The sequence below is a fragment of the Cibotium barometz genome, chromosome 49 (assembly GCF_041138505.1).
Source record: "Cibotium barometz isolate CiBa-2024 chromosome 49, ASM4113850v1, whole genome shotgun sequence".
Classification (NCBI taxonomy): Eukaryota; Viridiplantae; Streptophyta; class Polypodiopsida; order Cyatheales; family Cibotiaceae; genus Cibotium; species Cibotium barometz.
Window position 1 is genome coordinate 20,361,764 of NC_141094.1, and position 21,836 is coordinate 20,383,599.

Here is a 21,836-nt window from a genome sequence, read left to right on the forward strand (position 1 = left end):
GAAGTGCCATTTGCTAATACAATAAGAAGGGAGAGTATCGGAGAAATTCCCTCTTATGTATTTAAAAAAAGAAAGGGAGGAATTTTGTCTATCCTCCATGAACTCCCGCCCGTACAAGGTACACATGCAGCTACTTGGCCTTTGGTATATCCATGCACTTTAAGTCACTCATTAGGAGGGATGACACATGAGTGTCGGTTTTGTGGAGAACAGTTATGGGCAAGTGAAAAGAAGATGAGTTGTGGACAGGTTCTTGGCAAATATTATTGTAAACATGGGCGTGTGTATGTTCCTTCACTTGCTGAACCACCTGAGCCATTAAGGTCTCTTTTGATTGGTAGTGACACTACAAGTAAAAAATTTTGAGAAAACATTAGGGCTTATAATAGTGTGTTGGCTTTTTTATCATTGGGTGCATAAATAGATGACTCTCTCTTTCACAATAGTAGTGTCTATACTTTCAAGGTGCATGGGATTGTTTATCATCGAATTGGGTCCTTGGTCCCCAATAATATGTACAATCCTAAGCCACAGTTTGCACAGTTGTATGTGTTTGATACTGAGCACGAATTACAAATTCGACTAGGTGTCATGAATGGATTGGAATCCACAACCCTAGAAGCACTTCAATCCATGATGCACACTTCTAATCCATTTGCACAAGCTTTTAAGTATGTGGGAAGAATGTTGAGTGACAATCTGAGTTTGGATTTGAAAATGACTATATGTGAGACGAAATCCACATCTAGGCAGTACTCAATGCCAACAGTTTCTGAGATTGCTGGTATCATGATTGGTCAAGGTGATGATCATAATGTTGGTCGTCGTGATATTTTATTGCATACTCGAGAAGGCACATGCAAACACATCTCTAATTTGCATAGGTGCTATATGCCTCTTTTGTACGTCATGTTATTTCCAAGAGGGGAGGATGGATGGCACTTGAGAATCCCTTATGCTGATGCACAAGTGAGTGCATTGAGAAATGGTCATTGTATGACTCAACGACAATACTATGCTTATCGATTGCAAATTCGCCCAGATACAAATGCATGCTTGCTACGTGGTGGAAGATTGTTGCAACAGTTTATGGTTGATGCCTATGCAGTGTTGAAGAGTCACGATTATCTTGGCTACGCCATGATCAAGAAAGTTTACGTTCAGAGGTTTATAGTGGTTTAGCAGACATGCTTCATGTAGAAGGAAGTGGAAGTGGTATTGCAGGAAGGACAGTGGGAAGCAGAATAGTGTTACCTTCCAGTTTTACTGGTGGGCCACGACAAATGTATCAACTTTATCAAGATGCCATGGTAATTGTTCGTTCAAAGGGCAAGCCCGATTTATTCATTACTTTCACCTGTAACCCAAAGTGGCCAGAGGTATTAGATGCTTTACTCCCGGGGCAAAGTGCATGTGACCGGCCTGATTTGACTACTAGAGTATTTCACCAAAAACATTCAGATATGATGAAAAATATCGTGAAGAAGGAGCTCTTTGGTAAGGTGATTGGATATGTGAGTGTCATTGAGTTCCAAAAAAGAGGATTGCCTCATTCACACACGTTATTGATCTTGGATAGTACCCATAAAACTAAGACTGTCCAAGACTATGACAGATAAGTATGTGCCGAATTGCCTGACAAGCAAATGTTTCCTACTCTGCATGATGTCGTGTTGCATTGCAATATCCATGGGCCCTGTGGGCCATTCAATCCAAGTGCAATTTGTATGGATAAAGGGAAATGCACAAGGAACTATCCACGAGCTTTTGCACAAGAGACTACTGTGGATGAGAGTGGTTACCTCGTGTATATGCGTCGAAATGATGGAAGAACTGTGGCATTGAAAAAGTGTAATGTTGATAATAGATGGGTTGTGCCATATAACCCTTATCTTTCAGTCACATATAATGCTCATGTAAATGTGGAAATATGCTCAACAATAGCAGCAGTGAAATATCTTTACAAGTACATATACAAGGGGCATGATAGTGCAACAATAAGATTTAGCACTGTACAAGGTGGGGATGTTAATGCTGCTTGCGTAGTTGATGAGATTCAGAGGTATTTGGATGCACGTTACGTCTCTGCATCGGAGGCATGTTGGTGGAGACTCTTTGAGTATGATTTACACAATGAGAAGCCTGATGTGCAACGGTTGCCGGTACACTTAGATGGGGGTCATAATGTTATCTTCAGAGATGATGATAATATTACAGATGTTTTTCAGAGGAAAAATGTAGGCAAGACTACTATGACTGAATGGTTTACCTGTAATCAACAACATCCTGAAGCAAACAATACATTGTATAGTGATTTCCCTCAACAATGGGTTTGGAACCCTAGGTTGAAGAAATGGACCAAAAGAAAGATTGGAAACACTATAGGGCGCATGTACTTTGTAGCTCCTTTGGCAGGTGAGGCATACTATGTTCGCCTACTTCTTACAATATGTAAAGGATCTAAGTCATTTGAAGATTTGCGTTCGATCAATGGTCACAACTATCCTTCTTTCAAGGCAGCTTGCATTGCCAGAGGGATACTAGAAGATGATTCTGAATGGGTTGCATGTAGGGAGAAAGCATCATCCATGCAAAATGCCTTGCAATTGAGATGTCTTTTGGTACTATATTGCTATTTTGTGAGCCTTCTTGTCCAGGAATATTGTGGAAGAGATTTCGAGAAGAAATGATAGAAGATTTTCTATACCAGTTATTATCGAGAAGCAGGGGTCAATTTATTGGTATTGAACATTTAGCTGAAACTCATGCACTACTACATTTAGAAGAAATTCTTCGTGCTCAGAGACGAACATTGGCAGATTTTGAAGAAATGCCTGAACTAAACAGAACTGATTTGGAAGTCGGGTGAAAATAGATTGCTTTTGGAAGAGAGATCTTTTGATACTGTCGAACAATCTAACCTATCAAGTGCTATGGAGTCAACATTAACAAATAGCCAGCGTGTTGCTTTCGATGCTGTAATGCATGCAATTGCGACAGATGCAGGTGACATTTTTTTCCTAGATGGTCCGGGGGGATTGGGCAAGACCTATTTGTATAATTGCTTGCTTGCGCGAGTACGTGGACAAGGGTATGTTGCTTTGGCCACTGCATCGTCAGGTATTGCTTCTCTACTCTTGGCGAATGGACGTAGATTCAAGATACCTCTGGAGCTAAACAATTCTTCAACTTGCAAAATCCCTGTACATGGACAACTTGCTGAGGTTTTGAGAGTTTGTAGGCTCATTATTTGGGATGAGGCTCCAATGATTCATCGTTATGCTTTTGAAGCATTGTGGATAGGAGCTTACAAGATGTATTATTCTCAGATAAGCCATTTGGTGGAAAGGTTGTATTAATGGGGGGAGATTTTAGTTCCTTTCTATGGAACTCTATCAAAGTTCTAAAGTTAACTGAAAATATGGGTATTCAATCAAGCAATACTAATGGATGCAATGAGTTTAAACAGTGGGTCATGAATATTGGGAATGGAGTGGATTATAGCGATGATAATACGATGGTGACACTACCAAGTAATATGGTCTTGCAAAGATCGACTCTTAAAGACTTGGTACATTGGGTATACTCTGATGAATTGGCTATCACTACGACATATGCTTCATACTTTAGTAAGCGTGCTATTCTTGCTCCAATAAACAGTCAAGTGGATATTGTGAATAAGACAGCTTTGGATGAAATGCCTAGTGAGCCTAAGCAATATTTCAGTGCAGATTCAATTCTTGAAAATGATGAAAATTCATTCTTCCACAGAATTTTTGAACACAATCAACCTTCGGGGCGGATATCCACCTCACTGCTTGGTTTTAAAGTTAGAAGCTCCTGTTATTTTGCTTCGTAACTTGGATCCAAGACATGGACTCTGTAATGGTACACGGATGATATGTAAGGCCTTTCACTCTTAAGTCTTGGAGACTGAAATCATCACTGGTACTAAAGTTGGTGAAAGAGTATTTCTTCCACGGATTACCTTTATATTCAGCGAGACCCAACTACCATTCACCATGAGGCGGAGACAGTTTCCCGTGCGGCTGGCATTTAGCATGTCAATAAACAAATCACAAGGCCAAACCCTAAATGTCTTGGGGTTATATTTGGTGACTCCAGTGTTTACTCATGGGCAATTGTATGTCGTGTTGTCTCACGAGCACGGTCTCCTCATGCTGTGAAGGTGTTACTTGAGGATAACGCTAATGTGGAGTGTTCATTTGATAATCTTCAAAGTTATACACCTACAACAAACAATATTGTTTATAAGGAGATCTTGATGACTTCAGAGTGACAAGTCAGGATTCTTATTTAAGTTCTGCAATTTGATTAATTTTCTTTTGTGATTTCTTTTTTTATACATATTTGTCCATGGTAAAAGTACCTATTTTTGTTGTTTATGTTTTGACAGACATGTCTAAGATTTCTTTTTTTATACATATTTGTCCATGGTAAAAGTACCTATTTTTGTTTATGTTTTGACAGACGTGTCTAAGATTACCTTTACATTGGACATGCCTTTGTCGAGGATAGTAGGTGAGTTATTCTCTATATTTGCATAACTTTTCTTGATTACAAAGTATGGAACATGGCATTCTATACTGATGTCTATCTATACAGAGCCACCGCTATGGTCAACTCCTATTACTGCAGGTCACGTAGCAGGGATTATGATTGATACTTATAGGGATGGGTAAGTATAAGTGTAATTGTTAGGCATTGTATAAATATTTTTTGAACCTATATATAAATAATTGTATAACCTATTTGTTATGCTTTGATTTTAGGATATTGCATGACATTGATACGTTTATGGTAAGAGTTGTCGACGACGAAGGCATCAAGATGTACGGGATCGGTGTTCCTGATGAGGAGTGGGGTGTCTATTTGTTTTGGAGAGAGATGGACAGATGCTTTGCATCATTTGAGGGTATTCAGTACTACCCGATGAGACTGGTTGTTTCTTACATCCATCATGACCATTGGTATTCGTTATGGGTTTTATACTATAGCTCCTCATGTTCCATCCACTCGATGTTCTATTGTATGAGGTAATTTTGATTATGTTTTTCTATTATAAGATTTTATTTATCGATGTATCGTTATGTGCAAGTCCTTTTGAGATTTTATTTATCGATGTGTCGTTATGTGCAGGTCCTTTTGAGATTTGATTTATCGTTGTTTCGTTTGTGCATGTCCTTTGCATTCATAGCATGTGTGGGATGGATCACCGCTTTACAATAGAGAGCGTATTGTGAGGAGACAAATGAATGATCCTTCTCACAAGAGAAGAATTCAATTTGTTGATTCTAACATTACTGACTGAGAATACGTATTTTGTGGTGCATTTTGAGAATATGTAATATTGGTCCTTTTTGCATCTTCGTATGCTACATTACTATGATATTTTTGTTTTCGCTATAAATCTACGAGACATGGATGTTATTTTGAGATATGTATATATGAAGTCACTTGAAATAATGTATTTTGTTTACGTAAAACATGACCTAAATTGGAGAAACTGAGCCTATTTTTCTGGAACTCTACCTGCCGCCGCAGCAACGCGCGGGTCCAATACTAGTACACAGGATTAACTACAACCCCACCTCCCTCCACGTGGACAAAGGAGGTGGGGCTATTTCAAAATAACCACTCCTCCTGCAAGCGTGAGGAGGAGCCAAATCTCACATCCTCCAATGCAATTTTGAATTTAAATCTAAGAAGATCTCATCTCACATCTTTCAATGAAATCTTTGTATACATGCTTGCATACCTATAGATACACACACACATATATATTATGTATGTATGTGTATCTATAGGTATGTAAGCATGTATATATAAATAGTGTGCATGTGCATGTGCATGTGTGTGTGTGTGTGTGTGTGTGTGTGTGTGTGTGTGTGTGTGTGTGAGAGAGAGAGAGAGAGAGAGAGAGATTACATGTAAGATGTATTTATTTGAGAGTGAGCACACCTCACCACTCATCCCTACCATTAAAATTTAATCTAAAATTTAATTAATTAAAATTATATATATGTATGTAAATCTATTTAAGTGTGTGTGTGTGTGTGTGTGTGTGTGAGAGAGAGAGAGAGAGAGAGAGAGAGTTTATATGATGTGAGAGAGTGTGTGTGTGTGTGTGTGCATGAGAGAGAGACAGAAAGAGAGAGAGAGAGAGCCTGAGAATTTCTATGTAGGAAATAGTTTGTGTGGGAGGAGATAGTGTGTGTTTTCATTAGTGCATGTGTGTGAGAGTGTGTAGGGGGAAAGAGTGTGTGTTTGCATTAGTACATGTGCATGTGTGTACATGTGTGTGTGTGTGTGTGTGTGTGTGTGTGTGTGTGGAGGGGAGAGAGAGAGAGAGAGAGAGACACAGAGAGACAGAGACATGGAAGTCTATGTGTGAGAGTGTGTAGGGGGAAAGAGTGTGTGTTTGCATTAGTACATGTACATGTGTGTACGTGTGTGTGTGTGTGTGTGTGTGTGTGTGTGTGTAAGAGAGAGAGAGAGAGAGAGAGAGAGAGAGAGAGAGAGAGTTTCAACATTTGAGAGTGTGTGCATGTGTATGTGAGAGAAAGAGGGTGTGCATGTGTGTGTGTGTGAGAGAGAGAGAGAGACAGAGAGAGAGAGATTACATGTAAGATGCATTTATTTGAGAGTGAGCACACCTCACCACTCATCCCTACCATTAAAATTTAATCTAAAATTTAATTAATTAAAATGATATATATGTATGTAAATCTATTTAAGTGTGTGTGTGTGTGTGTGTGTGTGTGAGAGAGAGAGAGAGAGAGAGAGAGAGAGAGAGAGAGAGAGTTTCTATGTGAGAGTGTGCATGAAGAGAGAGAGAGAGTGTGTGTGTGTGTGTGTGCATGAGAGAAAGAGAGAGAGAGAGAGAGAGAGAGAGAGAGAGAGAGGCTTGTGTGTGTGTGTGTGTGTGTGTAAGAGAGAGAGAGAGAGAGAGAGAGAGAGAGAGAGAGAGGCAAATAATTTCTACATAGGAGATAGTTTGTGTGGGAGGAGAGAGTGTGCGTTTAGATTAGTGTATGTGCGGTGTGTACATGTGTGTGTGTGTGTGTGTGTGTGTGTGTGAGAGAGAGAGAGAGAGAGAGTATATGCATGCATGTGCGTACATCTGCATCTATGTATACTTGGATGGGTGCCTGTAATGGTGTGACAAAATACTTATGGTAATTTCCACTTTAAGAGTGTGTGGTAGTAAGTTAAGATGAAGTCCCAAGTGATGTACTTCATGGATATATTATGAGATGAGTCATTGTAATAGCATTAGGCCTCTTTTGAGCCTGAAGTGCCTGGCCAACCATAGTTTAAGTGAGTGTGAACACTTATGGCCATGTATATAAGTGAATCTCTCATAATACTACAGAGAACTCCCCATTGTGCAATAGAGTCTTGCTCTTGCTAATCTCTCTCTCTCTCTCTCTCTCTCTCTCTCTCTCTCTCTCTCTCTCTCATGCATGCTAATGAGTGTGTGTGAGTGAAGTGAGGTGAGAGGAGGGATGAGTACACGTATTACAACACGACGGTGTGATAATGCTCGTGGGAGGTACGATGGAATTGTTTCTCAAGGAGTTGTAGAGCTTAGAGACCTCCAGGGTTACGAACTCGGCCACCATTGGAAAGATCCTCTTCATGACAGATGTGGTTTACCAGGTAACCTCTTGTTGGATGTGTTTCTAGGGGGGTTTAGGTGAGCCATAACAGAGTGTAGAAGCTTTCGTGAATGTCCTCTCAACTCAATGAAACCACAATGGCATGTAAATGGCCATGAATGATCTCATAAGTATGTAAATAGCTTCAATATTCAATCCAAAGCATCAATGGTACATCCATAGCATGTATTGTCATTCGACACATCATAACTTATGCAATCTACAATCCATAAGCTTGAAATTCCATCCAATGTGCCACAGTAAGCCAAATCTTGTCCAAATGTCCAAAATGAAAGCCTATGCAAGCATTATGGCATCAACAATGCTTCCAATAGCCTCAATGAATTCCCAATGAAGAGAGGGAATGGTCATTTTGTGAGAAATTAGGGTTTCTTGAAGAAATCCCTAAATGCCATTGAATCTTACAAGAAAACAACCAAGGAATCAAGATATGGCAATACCAACTCACCAATGGCCCTCAAGCATCACCAATGCTTGGAGCTGATGAAGATTTACCCTTTCTTTGTGTTGATTTGTGAAGCACTATTCTATGGTTTTGTCCATTTCAAGAGAGCTCCAAAATCTCTAAGATCTTCAAGAAATGCATCAAGAATGTCCTAATTATCCTCCCAATACCATTTCTAAAGTAGAGAAGCCACCAAATCTTGTAAAAGAGCAAGTGTTTGAAGCAAATGAACCCCTACAAGGCTAGAAATCACCACCGATGTCCTAGGAGGTTTGGAAGAAATACAAACACACACAATACTCTCAAATGTGCCATAGGGTTAGTAGATGGTGTGCATGATAGCCCTTGATCACTTTGGAAGCTTGGGAATGGGATTTCTAGGGTTTCTTGATCTCATGGGAAGAGGGATAAAATCAACAAATCCATGCTTCAAAAATAGATCAAAATGGTGCTCTATGTATGCTAAGAGTGTCTCGAACCAAAGTCCCAAGCTTGTGTTTGCAAACGGTTACTATGTGACAAACCCTAACCATGGAAAGCTTGAGGAAAAGCTGAAGAGAAGGTAAAAATGAGATTCTCAAAAATTTAACACTAATCACTCTCACTTAGTTCAAATTTGGTCCACAACTTTTTTAAAAATTTGGTCATGTGCGGTCCAAGAATCATAGTCTAACCAAAAAGGTGCAAAAATCAATGGAACCATGGATCAAAACACAAGATCTCTGATATCAATTGAAATGGAGTGATCATAAAGCTGAGATTTGGGATAATCACCATATGGAGTAATATAATATTAAAAGATAATCTTATACAGTAATGTCATGATGCCTAAGTGATTTAGTCTTTCACCAAAGGATGGAAATAGCCTTCCACAAGCCAAGGTATAAAAGCCATGAGGCTCCAAGAGTCATTCAAATGTCAAAAGATCAAAGATACAAATGAAGATCCATGAGCCCATGCCCATGCCCTTGCTAAAGTTTCTACTTTAGTACACCCAATCATGTATCCAAGAGGCTCCATTAAAGGTAGTAGAGGTACAGCCTTTCTCAACCTCTTCTAACATAGAGTTCAAAATCTATAACTCGCTATGTTGTATTCCAAATTCCCCTCCAATTTGATGCAGCTCTTTCTAGCCAACTTGTGAGTAATCCCAGAGATCCCCTAGTCTCCTTAGTCCCCTGTTATTTAGTCTTCTAGATGTCCTTACATTTAGGAGGGTTAAATTTGTGAGTCCACCAAATGCCAAGGCTGAAGAAGGAGTTTCCATAAGCCCTAGTGCACCCATTCAATTTAATCAAACCCATCACCTCTTCCCAATTCAGGCGTAAAATTTTGCAGAACAGGGAGTTCACAATTTTTAGAGGAGTATATGACACCAACTTATCTTTACAATCCAACCCAACCTCAGATTCCTCCACCACCTCTCTAAGCATCATGGTCCAGATTTCTTCTTGTTGAAGACATTTAGGTAGGCTGATTACCACCCTCACCTTAGCATAAGTAGGCAAGTGAAGAATCCCCGATCCTCCCACCTTTTTAGGGAAGCTAATTTTATCCCAAGCCAACTAAGCATATGCCTTCCTACCAACCCAGCATTGCAGTTTCTCCAAATAAAGTCTCTGATTAGAGCTATAATTTTTTTCCAATGGTACTTTCTAAATTCTACCACCACAGGATAGAGGAACATAATGTAAGCATTAAAAATTGTGTTAACAATGGCCATCCTATCATGAAATGGAACTCTAATCCCTTTTTTTTAAATTTCCCAAGAACCTCTCAATAGCCTAATTGGTCAGCTCCTTATTAGTCACTCCCCCCCCATTTTCCCTTACTAAATGACTTCACACCCTCGTATTTCCATGTTAAAGCTATCCTTCTCATTTAAACTAATGATCTTGGATTGATGTATATTACATGTGAAACCAGAGACATCAGCAAACAAAAAGTTGAACTAATTGCAAAGCATTCCTTAAGAAATATCTAAGCTCAAAAATCATCTTTTGAACTGGATATTGCCTTGTTCTAGAAAATAGGATATATGCATCAAAGAATGATGATTAATGTATATCTCTTCCCCCTCTTTTGCTTCGGTGGTAGCAAGGACTAACTAGTAATTTACAATTTATCACTTCCTTATAAATTTTAAGGGGCAATGGGTCATGCTCATTACAAGTATGGATCATCACTAATTTCATTTCATAAATACTAAATGTGTCGCTCTTTAAATGATTCTAACATTTGCTCTTTAAATGATGCTAACAATCACTCTTAGTACACTAATTAAAGTTCTTCATTAGACATGATTTTTTTGATAACACACAAGTATGGACATAATAAGAGCCAACTCTTGCTAGTGGTGAGAATCTGTTATTAAAAAAGAATTTCTATGAAGAATGGAGAGTTAGAGGGATGACAACACGTAGTGGGGTTATCCTAGGGAGTTAATTCACATGTGTTGGTGCATGCAAGAGTGGTACGTCGGGCGGTGGCTAGTGCGTGTCTCGTGCATACAAGAGTTGATTTATGGTGGGAGATTGGGATCAATTGGAAGAGCCAGGAGATGGTGGATGGGGTGACTGGGAATTGGAAGAGGAGATGAAGAGGCAACGTGAGGGGTAGGAAGGTAAAAGCATTGCAAAAACATGACAGTAAGACTAGATCTCCTCACGGCAATTGTATGCCCAATACAATAAGAAAACTTGCGTAGTGGCAAGGTATGTGTTAACATCCCATCAAAAGTGGTCGGAAGGCAAATTGGCTTGGTCTCCATGTGTAGTGCTATTCTATTCTGTTTCGCAAAGCCGCCTAGCAAGGCTAAGATGGGGAAATGGCTATAGGATGAGATCTTTCATGAGAATGTTGTGTCTCAAGTACTTTATCTGGGAAAAGGCTTCTTTAATGTATTGTTCGTAAAAGGACATACTATTATGTCCGCATGTTTGCGGGGGCCTCGTTGTTCATGGGTACAAAACTAGTGCACGCAATGCCTTTTGACCGTGCTTTTGAGATGTAAATAGAAGTCTTGGGGAAGCATGTTCAATGTGGGCTGAGATAGTGGTGGCTAAGGCGTGCACTGAGGGGATTTGGCTAGTTCTTTAGGTCCAGTATTGTTTGTGTCTAGAGATGATGATAATGGTCACCACTCGAACAAAGTTGTATCTCGTGGAACACATTGGTGGAGACAACAAAAACACTAGAACTGGATTTAGGGGAGTTAGGAAAAATGGAGTTGAAGCTAAAATTTGGGGGTTTGTTGGGGAGCGTGTTTCGGGTGCGGTGACTTTCGACACATAGCTAGGAACTATGGTTTGGAAAATAAAGCGCAAATGGATGGAGAAGAAAGGAAGGATGAGGACTCATAAGGGGGGAGTAAATTTGGGACTATTAGAAAACCTACATATAAAGAGAATAAAGGAAAGGGGAAGATGGTTATGGACGGAGGGGAACTTGAGGATCAAGGGTGGACTAGGATAAGAGATAGATCGAAGGGGGAAATAATCCCAGGCAAGTTAAAGGAGAGGCTAGGAAAAATCAAACTAAAATGGTGGAAAAGGGGGTGGGGGGTCAAATCCTTGGAAGAGCTGAGTCCTTCGGTCTACTCTAATCCATTTGGCCCACCAGAGAGGAAGATAAGTGAGACATCCTCTATGGGGAGGTTTAACTGGTAAGTGGACACAACATGGAGGGACTTACAAAGAGGAGCTGGGGAGCAGAGGGTAGATGTAGGGGGGAAGAGGAGCTGATGGTGGTGAAAATGGTATCAGCCACTCTATTAAAATTATTAAGGAAAGAGTGACTAAGGGGTGCACCTGGAATGCTAAGGGATTGAGGGATAGGAAAAAAAACACAGCTTTTTTGGGGGTTGGTGAAAGGCTGGGACTCGTCTATAATGGCAATCCAAGAACATAATCTTTTTGGTATGAAGGGTGGGAGAATGGAAAGCTTTAGGGATTGGGCAGTGCTGTATGGGGGTGTAAATTCAGGATTTAGTGGAGCCTAACTATTATTAAGAAAGACTTAAAGCCTATCATCATTGCCAATTAGCCTAATGGCAGGATATTAGTTAGAAGAAGAGAAGGTGTGGATAGCTAATATATATGGTGTTCATGAGAGGAGAGATGTGGGAGTGGATTTCTAGATTAGATATTCAGTGTTCATGCATTATGATGGGGGAATTTAATATGGTTGAGAAGCAAATATATAGGTGTGGGGGAAGTACAGTTTCATGATGGGGCAAGAGAAGATGGGGTTGGTTGATGGCTGGGAATTGGGGTCATGGGGTTCTGATCCAGGGTATACTTATTTTAGCCTTCAGTATTTTGGATCGTCCTCTAAACTAGATAGGGTTTTTTTAAGTCATCAAGCTTCTTGGGTTCCTCACACCCTTTCAGCAGAGCTAAAGTGGAAACTTCTTATGTTTTATCAGCTCATATGCCTTTGATGTGGGGGCGGAAGTTAGCTGACTAGGGGGAAGATAAGCTTAAAAAATTAAATGTAAGAAAGTTGAGAGTGAATAATCTTTTGCTTAAGGATGAATTATTCATTTCCCTTATAGAGGAGGCTATTAGTAGAGGAGGTTAGTAGTAGATTAAAGAGTAAAGGGGGAGAGGGAGGAAATTTGCTTAAGGATGAATTATTCATTTCCCTTATAGAGGAGGCTATTAGTAGATTAAAGAGTAAAGGAGGAGAGGGAGGGGTCGTGGAGGAAATTTGCTAATGAAATGCAAGGCAACATTAGAAGGGTCAGTAAGTTAAGGGCTTAGTAGAAGAGATAGGAGAGGAAGTTTTGGGGGGGACCTATTGGAATCCTTACAAAAGAAGAGGTAGAATGGAGCTTGTCGAGAATAGAGATTGATTAGTATGTGGAGTGCTAGGTACATTTGAAAAGTAAAGATGATAAGCTAGCTAAGGAAAGAGAACAGGGGGACATGTGGATATCTTTTAATAACAAGAGGAAACTAGCTAGATATCTATTTGGGTTAGCAAAGATAAAGGAATCAAGGAACTACAAGGACAAGTTAGAGATGAGAGAGGTCAGGAGTTGGGGGATATCAATCAAATTGCTTTGAAATGGATGGAATTCTTGGGTGCCACCTTGAATCTAAAGAAGGATGTTTTCCTAAGAATATTTTAGGGAGAAAACAGACTACTAGACTTGGACAATAAAGACATACAAGATGATAGGGCCAGGTGGCCAGAGAGGGATGTTGAAATTGAAGAATGTTGGGAGGCCCTCCAGGAGAAATCCCCGGGGGATGGGATGGACTATTTCAATAGATTTCTTTATTGACTTTTGGGATTCTCTTAAAGATTGGGTGTGGTCTACATGCAAGAATGTCTTTGCTACTGGATAATGATTTGAGTGAAGGAATTGTGAAATTAATTCCTAAATAGCCTACTTACAATCATTGGAGGCCTATCACTCTGCTTACAGTGATGAACGAGATATTAGCAAAGGTGCTTACACTGAGGATTAGCCCAGCCTTGCACAAGAGGTGATCTCTAGCAAACGCCATGGGTTTATTAAAAGAAGACCTATTCATGATAGTATCTTTTTAGCAATGATAGGCAAAGAATTGGCTTAAAGAACTGGCCTAAAATGTGTAATCTTTCAATTCGATTTAGAGAAAGCTTATGCCAGAGTTCATTGGTCCTTTGTAGCAAGAGTGATGGAGAAACTGGGCTTTGGAAACATGATAACTACATGTATCTATACTTTTACTACTGCTAGAGGTTACTCTAAGTTGTTATTCTAAGTTGTTATTAAATGGGAGATTAGTCGAGGATTTGAGATCTGAAGGTCTGTGAGATAGGGTTGTCCTTTGGCCCTTTGCTTTTTATTGTTGCTTCTCATCCTTTGATAGTGGCTCTAGAAGAAACTGGAGGAAGAGAGATAGTGTCACGGCTAAAGCTAAAAAATGGAGAGCAGCTGATTATTCAATGCTTTGCTGATGGCTCTTTGTTGTTTTTGAAAATTGATAATGAGAATGTCAGGTTGATGGATTTTAAATATTGCTAAGGTTTATTGAATCTAACAAAAAAGTTAAATGTCAGTGCATATAATGTTTCAAAGCTCATAACCTACCCTACTATATGCAACCACACAAAGACACATGGAGAGCTAACGTGAGAACCTCCTCCATAATATTGTGAACCTGAGAGAGAGAGAGAGAGAGAGAGAGAGAGAGAGAGAGAGAGAGAGAACTTGCTCAAGCTCGCCTAAGAAAGTGAGAGCTATGTGATAGGAAGATGCATGCAAACTAACATGCATATGAAATACGTGTAGGAAATTTGGGTAGGCAAAGGATAAGGGCAAAGCATGGAGAGGTGTGTAGAAGTGGTGGGGTGGAGGACGAGGAAACCGAACCAAGTGTTGGAGTGGGCAAGGAGGTGGCATAGTAGGGGGAGGTGTATAGAGGAGCAGGAGGTGTCTAAGTACCTTAGGGAATATTCCCATGATAAAGTTTGGGTGAACATACTACACCCATGATAAAGGACTTATTAATAGAGACCACTTTGCTTTAAGAAAACGTTTATGAAAAGGATAAAAACCAAATTGCAAAAACCTTTGCTTCAAAACCTTTATGAAAAGGATACGAACCAATTTACGATAAGGATACAAACCAATGTCAGATACATATTGTGATCAAAGTATGATTGAGGAACACGTGCAAGTTACAAAATGGCACACACAATAAGTATCCTTATGTTTTTTAACCATCTTAAGTAGAAAACAACCCAAGTATAAAAGCACTTTCTTATTCTCCATATGTATTCTCCTTGATTACAATATCCCAAGTAAAAACTTACAATGCAAAATAAACAAAATTTGCATATATGAGAGTTAATAATTTGTCCTCTTTTCCAAAGACCTTGAAAAGAGAGAGTTGAGAAAGGGCAGAGCCTTCTTTTGCAACTAAAAATGTGATGTAGAAAGGAGGAGTTTTAATTCAAAAATGTCCTAGTCAAATTCTCTACTTTACACCTTCCAAATTATCAAGCTTGGAAAGCCCATGAAGCTATTGAGTTGCAATTGTCAACCTTAAAACTATTATGAAAAAATAAAACCATGTTGCCAAGCATGCTGCCTCAACAATCAATCAATATTTAGAGAAAGTGTGATGGCACAAATGTGAAGAACGTAACCTAGCCCCCATGGGATAAGAATCTTAAGATGCCAAAAAACTAAGACACTTCAATTTATTTGCAATAAGTCCCTGCTTGTTGTTATAATTATATCATGTCTCAAACTTCCCCTCTTAATCATAGTTGTAGTTAATCCATATTCATTCCCATGTATTGCCAAAGATAACCATTCCCATGTATTGCCAAAGATAACACTGAAAAAATTGTCGCTTGGGTATTTAATGAGACATTGATAGTCCATCATGTAAAAAGGATTCAATTCTTACTTACATCATTATTTTTAAGCTAGTCCTTGGCCTCCTCAAATTTAATATATAGTAAGATGTCTTTATCAGCCCATGCTGACACATGATCCTTAATTTATAGTTAAGATCATAGGTTAAAATACTTCAATATTAAACTTTTAGAAATAATACCTTATGGATCTTAGTATAAAGATCTTTAATTACCAAAGTTTACCTTTGGATAATGAATTGGCCTTTGTAATTAAGCATATTTAGTAGAACTCCCAGCTCATTAACTAGAATATTGGAGAGTGGTGTGGCAATTTGTTATCCAAAATGCATGCAAAAAAAAAATTAAAAAGCTAATAATCACTACTAATTATATTAAACATGGGTCAAGCATCTCATCCCAGGACACTTGACTTTAGGGATTGCGTCTCCCTCTTCGCATGCAGGAGAAGCTGCCTGACTTAGAGTTTGCAGATGATAGAGCAGCTTTCCTTTTCGAAGATGTGGGGAATCTCTAGAGATTCATGGCAGTGATCGAGGTTTTTGTCACGCATCAGAAGCAAAGATCAACTGGCACAAGTCGTGTGGCTTTTGGGTAGGCTCTGCACCCACCCCCCAACTTGGCGCCCAGTTGAGGATTTCCATTGGATCCCCAGGGGCACAGTTTGCTATCTTGGTTGTTGCCAGGTGGGCATTGACATCTCTTGTAAGCAACAACTTGCCCCTCTTCTTCTAAGTATTTGGATTAAGCTTTTATATTGGAGTTTTGCGAGGCTCTCCCTGGTAGGTAGAGTGGTAGTGGCGAACCAGGTTCTTCTGGCCACCATGTGGTACATCACTTTGTGCTGGGCCTTCTCTTAGGCATGTATTGGCCGCCAGGTACAACAGTTGATTAGGAACTTCTTATGGGCCGGTAGTGAGATGGGAGGCCAGAGAGGGCCCAGGTGGCATGGAGAGTGATCATTCAGCCACATCATGGAGGGGGGCTAGGCCTCATTGACCCTACAATTTAGAGTCATGCCCTACTGGGCCAACTGATTGTTAGAGGACTCCTTCCCAGTGGTGAGCCTTGGAAGGACTTCCTCTTGGCCCGGATTCCAGCCTGCACCCTGAGTCTAGGGGGCCCTTGGCCATAGAGTACTAGATGGATTTTCATAGAGATACAACCCCGTGATTTTAGTATAGCCTTTGAGGACGGATTTGTAGCTAGCCTACTTCAAGCTTGGGATCACCTCAGGCTAGCCCTTAGGCAGATAGCTCTGGCAGCCTTGGACTTCGCCAACCTTTGGTATGGAACCCCCTAATCCATTTACTGAGTGGCTACATGTTGGGGAGCCCAACCTCATGTATCATGGAGCGCCTTGAGCATAGGACTAGCCAAGTCCCTTGAGCATAGGATTAGCCAAGTCCCTTGAAGATTGAATTGCACACAAATAGTTACCCACAGAGGTGCAGGAGAGAGGCATGACAGGGGTCCGAGGTAGAGACAGGCTCAACATCGACATTAACTCAGCTATCCCTCAGAAGTGGGTGACTCCTATCCCAGATCCGACGCCCATAGTGTGGCTAGGTGTGTTTACCAAATATGATATTCTCGTGGCAATCCACAGAGCAGATGAGGGTAGTGGTTTGCTTACTTTTTCTATTTGATCCCATGGTAGATTAGAGATATATAAGCTTCCCTTAGAGGATTTCAGTGGCTGCACCTTGCAAAGGGTGAGACTGATTGGTTTTCATGCGTGGGAGTGACACATAGACCCACCGTCGAGCAAGGTGGGTCTATGTGAGACTGATTGGTTTTCATGCATGGGAGTGGCACATAGACCCACCGCCGTCGAGCAAGGTGGCCCAATGAGAGATTATGGTGGCGACTATGGTTATGAGAGTGCCAACCTCTCAAGCGCCTATGTGGGGCTTGGGAGAGTGGAGTTGGCATGACCCCACTGATCAGGAGGAGACTCTGGATGCCCCCTTCTTTGCATATATAGCGCAGTTAGGCTACATGATAGAGGGATTCGGGAGAGCAGACTTGGCATGACCCCACTGATGATCGGGAGGAGACTCTCGATGCCCCCTTCTTTGTGTATATAGCGGAGCTACTGGAATGAAGGGATGTAATGCATGAAAAATATGAGTAATCACCATGTAAACATGATGCCTAAGTGTGTTTAGTCTCTCACCAAGAGAATGGAAATAGCCTTCCACAAGCCAAGAGAGAAGCCATGAGCTCCAAGAAACATAAGTTTCCATTTCTAAAAATGATCATCAAAAGTTACAACCATGGTCCAAGTCCCCTCTTTTATACATGGACTTGTCCCATTATTAACCCTATTGAATAAAGTTCCTACTTTATTACAAACCATCCCTTCCCAAAGATTTTGTCCTCAAAATCAATAACATGTACAATCTCAAAGTATGAGACTCTAATGTAATCAATGGGAAGTGGTTAAGAGTTCTCAAGTACATCCAAAGCACATATACAATGAAAATCCGGATGTATACAAGTCCACAAAGCTTCAAGCCCAAAGTGTATGAGTGGGACTGTTATGACAGCCCTTCTAGTCGATGAAGACCCTTGAAAATCCTTCATTTAGACTCCATATATTGGGCTGAAAATGATATGTACACTCAGCCATATGTAGCCCACATCATAATCTTTCATTAGGATACGCCATGAAGCTTGTTGGAGTAGAAAAATAGGCCCAATAGTAGACCTTCCCAAAGCTGTCCAGAAATTACAGCATGTATACTTCTCCTCATATTACCCAATTTGCTCAAGTAAACCATACCACTTGGTCGCGGAAAGTCATCCACAAGTAAGCCATGTTGTTGGACATACTCCAATGATTGCCAAGTAGCCTCATCCATGGGTAATTGCTTCCATTTGACAAGGTATTCATCAATATTCCGATTCCTCAACTCTCTTGTCCTCTTGCCAATAACCCTCTCCGGCTCATAAATGATCTCACCTTCTTCATTCATGGGTGGAAGCTCTTCCATCTCTTGAGGCAAAGATCCCATAAACCTCTTAAGGTTAGATACATGAAACACATTATGGATCCTTGTCGACGAAGGCAAATCCAACTTGTAGGCCAAATCACCAACCCTCTTGATAATCAAGTATGGTCCATAATACCTATGAGCCAATTTTGAGTTGGTTACACCTTTGAGAGTGTTATGCCGACTCTTGGGAAGCTTCAATAGCACATAATCATCCTCTTGAAACTCCACATTCCTTCTATGAACATCCGCATTAGCCTTCATGACATCTTGAGCCTTCTTCATATTGTCCTTGCAAAGTTGAAGAAGTTGTCTCATTCTTTCCAACTCTTCTTTTGCCAATGGATTGACCACTTTGTCTTCATGGAAGGCTATCGATGGCACATGTACTTGATATCCATAGAGAGCCTCAAATGGTGACATGCCAATACTCAAATGCTTGCTTGAATTATGGCAAAATTCAGCAAGATAAAGCCACTTATCCCAAGATGTTTGCATGTCATGACAATAGTGCCTCAAGTACACCTCAAGCCATTTGTTTGTGCACTCCGTTTGCCCATCCGTTTGAGGGTGATAGGCCGTAGATGGAGTGATTTGAGTACCCAAGCTCTCATATAATGACCTCCAAAAAGTCCCCATGAACTTGGTATCTCGATCACAAACTATGTTGAGTGGCAAGCCATGTATCTTGAATACATGTTCCAAAAATTGCTTGGCAATATGAGATGCTCCATAAGTGGTCTTTGAAGCAATGAAATGGGCTGATTTTGTAAGCCTATCAATCACTACAAATATTTGATCCCATTCATGCTTTGTCTTTGGTAGACCCGTGATGAAGTCCATAGAAATGTGAGTCCATTTACCATCCGGAATAGGTAATGGATGAAGTAAACCACTTGGGAGTTGATGGCTATCCTTATTCTTTTGACAAGAAGCACATTCCATCACAAACTTCTTCACATCTCCCCATATACCTTTCCAATAAAAACTCTTGCTCACTTTATCATAGGTTTTGAGTACACCAAGATGGCCCGAAAGTGGTGAAGAATGCATCTCATGAAGCACCTTTGGTATGTAGAATGAGGTAGGAACCAAATACACCTTATCCTTGTACCACAAGAGACCATTGTGAAGCTTGTAATGAGGAAACTCTCCACCATCACCTTGCTGTAATTTGGTATAAATATGGGCAGCACCTTCATTGATGAGGTATTCCTCTTGAATCCCCTTGATCCATTCACTATATACCTCCATGATTGAAGTTGTAGCGCATGCCCACATTCTAGACAATGCATCCGCCACTACATTGTCCTTCCCGGGTGTGTAGGATATCTCAAAATCATATCCTTGAAGTGTGGCCAGCCATCTCTTTTGCTTTGGAGAAAGATTTGGTTGGGAGAGGAAAAATTTCAGCACCCTATGATCACTTCTCACCTTGAAATGAGCACCATAAAGATAGTGATGCCACTTCTTGATGGCATGAAGTATGGCTAGCATCTCTTGCTCATAAACATGAAGCCCCATCTCCTTTTCGGTAAGCTTTCTGCTTTCAAATGCAATGACTCCATGCTCTTGATACAAAACTGCCCCAATTCCTCTACCACTTGCATCCGCCCTCACATAAAATGTCTTTGCAAAATCCGGACATACAAGTATAGGGGCTGAAGTGAGCAACTCCTTGAGCTCATTGAAGCTCTTGTTGGCAATGGAATCCCAAAAGAAAGCCTCCCTCTTGAGCAAGTCGGTAAGAGGTGCCGCAATGGATGCATAATGTTGCATGAATCTTCTATAGAAAGAAGATAATCCCAAAAATCCTCTCAATTGAGTTGTATTGCTTGGTATTGGCCACTCTTTGACACATGCCACTTTCTTAGGATCAGCCCTTATGCCATTCTCACCCACCAAGTGTCCAAGATATTCCACTTCATTGACCATGAATGTATTTGCTCTCCTTTGCATAAAGCTTGTGCTTCCTCAACACTTCAAACACTTGCTTCACATGACATAGATGTTCCCCTTTGCTCTTGCTATAGATCAAGATGTCATCGAAGAACACTAGCACAAACTTGAAAAGAAGGGGAGCCAATATCCGATTCATCAATGCTTGAAAAGTGGCCGGAGCATTTGTAAGACCAAAGGGCATCACCATGAAGTGAAACAATCCCCTTTCCGTCCTAAATGCTGTCTTCTCTTCATCACCTTCCTTCATCCTTATTTGATGATATCCCGATCTCAAATCAATCTTGGTGAAGAACTTTGCCCCTTTGAGCTCATCAAGAAGATCATCAATGCGAGGTATGGGATACCTATTCTTGATTGTGACCTTGTTCAAGTCACGATAATCAATGCACATGCGAAAGGATCCATCCTTCTTCTTCACCAAGAGAACGGGAGATGCAAATGGAGATTGTGAAGGTTGAATAAGACCCATAGCAAGCAAATCTTGCACTTGCTTAGCCACTTCCTCTCTTTCTACCTTAGACAAACGGTAAGGAGGCTTGTTGACAACCTTTGCATTCGGTTCAAGTACTATGGCATGGTCAATCTCCCTCTTAGGTGGTAGACTCTTTGGCACTTGCAAAATATCTTCATACTCCTTAAGAAGAGTTGCCATTTCCTCATCTATGTGATGTCCACTGCCTTCCATCCCCTCTTGGGTAACATGTAACACATAGATAGTGCCAAAAGCCTTAATCTCTTTCTTGAGTCGCCTTGGAGTGATCAAAGAGAGCTTCTTAGGTGCATTTGCAGCAAGTACCACTTGTTGCCCATGATGTAGAAAGCTCATGAAACCTTGTTGAAGGTTCATGTGAATGTCACCAAGTGAAGCCAACCAATCACACCCCATGATAATCTCGATGGGACCCATATCCAAAACCACCAAATCACCTTCCCAAGTGTATGAAGAGGATAAAACCACTTTTGTAGAAGGGCAAACCAAGCTAGTCTTCTCACTTTCCCTATTTGCCACTTGCACTTGGAATGTTGTAGGTGTCTTCTTTGTGTTGAGTTTGAGAGAGTTGATGGATTTAGAGTTGATGAAGCTATGAGTGCTCCCGGAATCCACAAGAATATGTGCAACCCTCCCATTGATGGTCCCCACCAACCTTAGTGTGCTTAGGTTCTTGCAACCCGCCAACAACTCTTGTGAGATAGAGCATATGCAAGCTGAAATTTCTGCATTGGTAGGCATGTCTCCGTCCACAAGGCTTTCCTTAACTCCACCTCCCGGATCAAACGGAAACTCACCATCCTCCGTGATGAAAGAATGGTCTTCAAGTGACTCCTCACGTGCTTCTTCATTGCAAT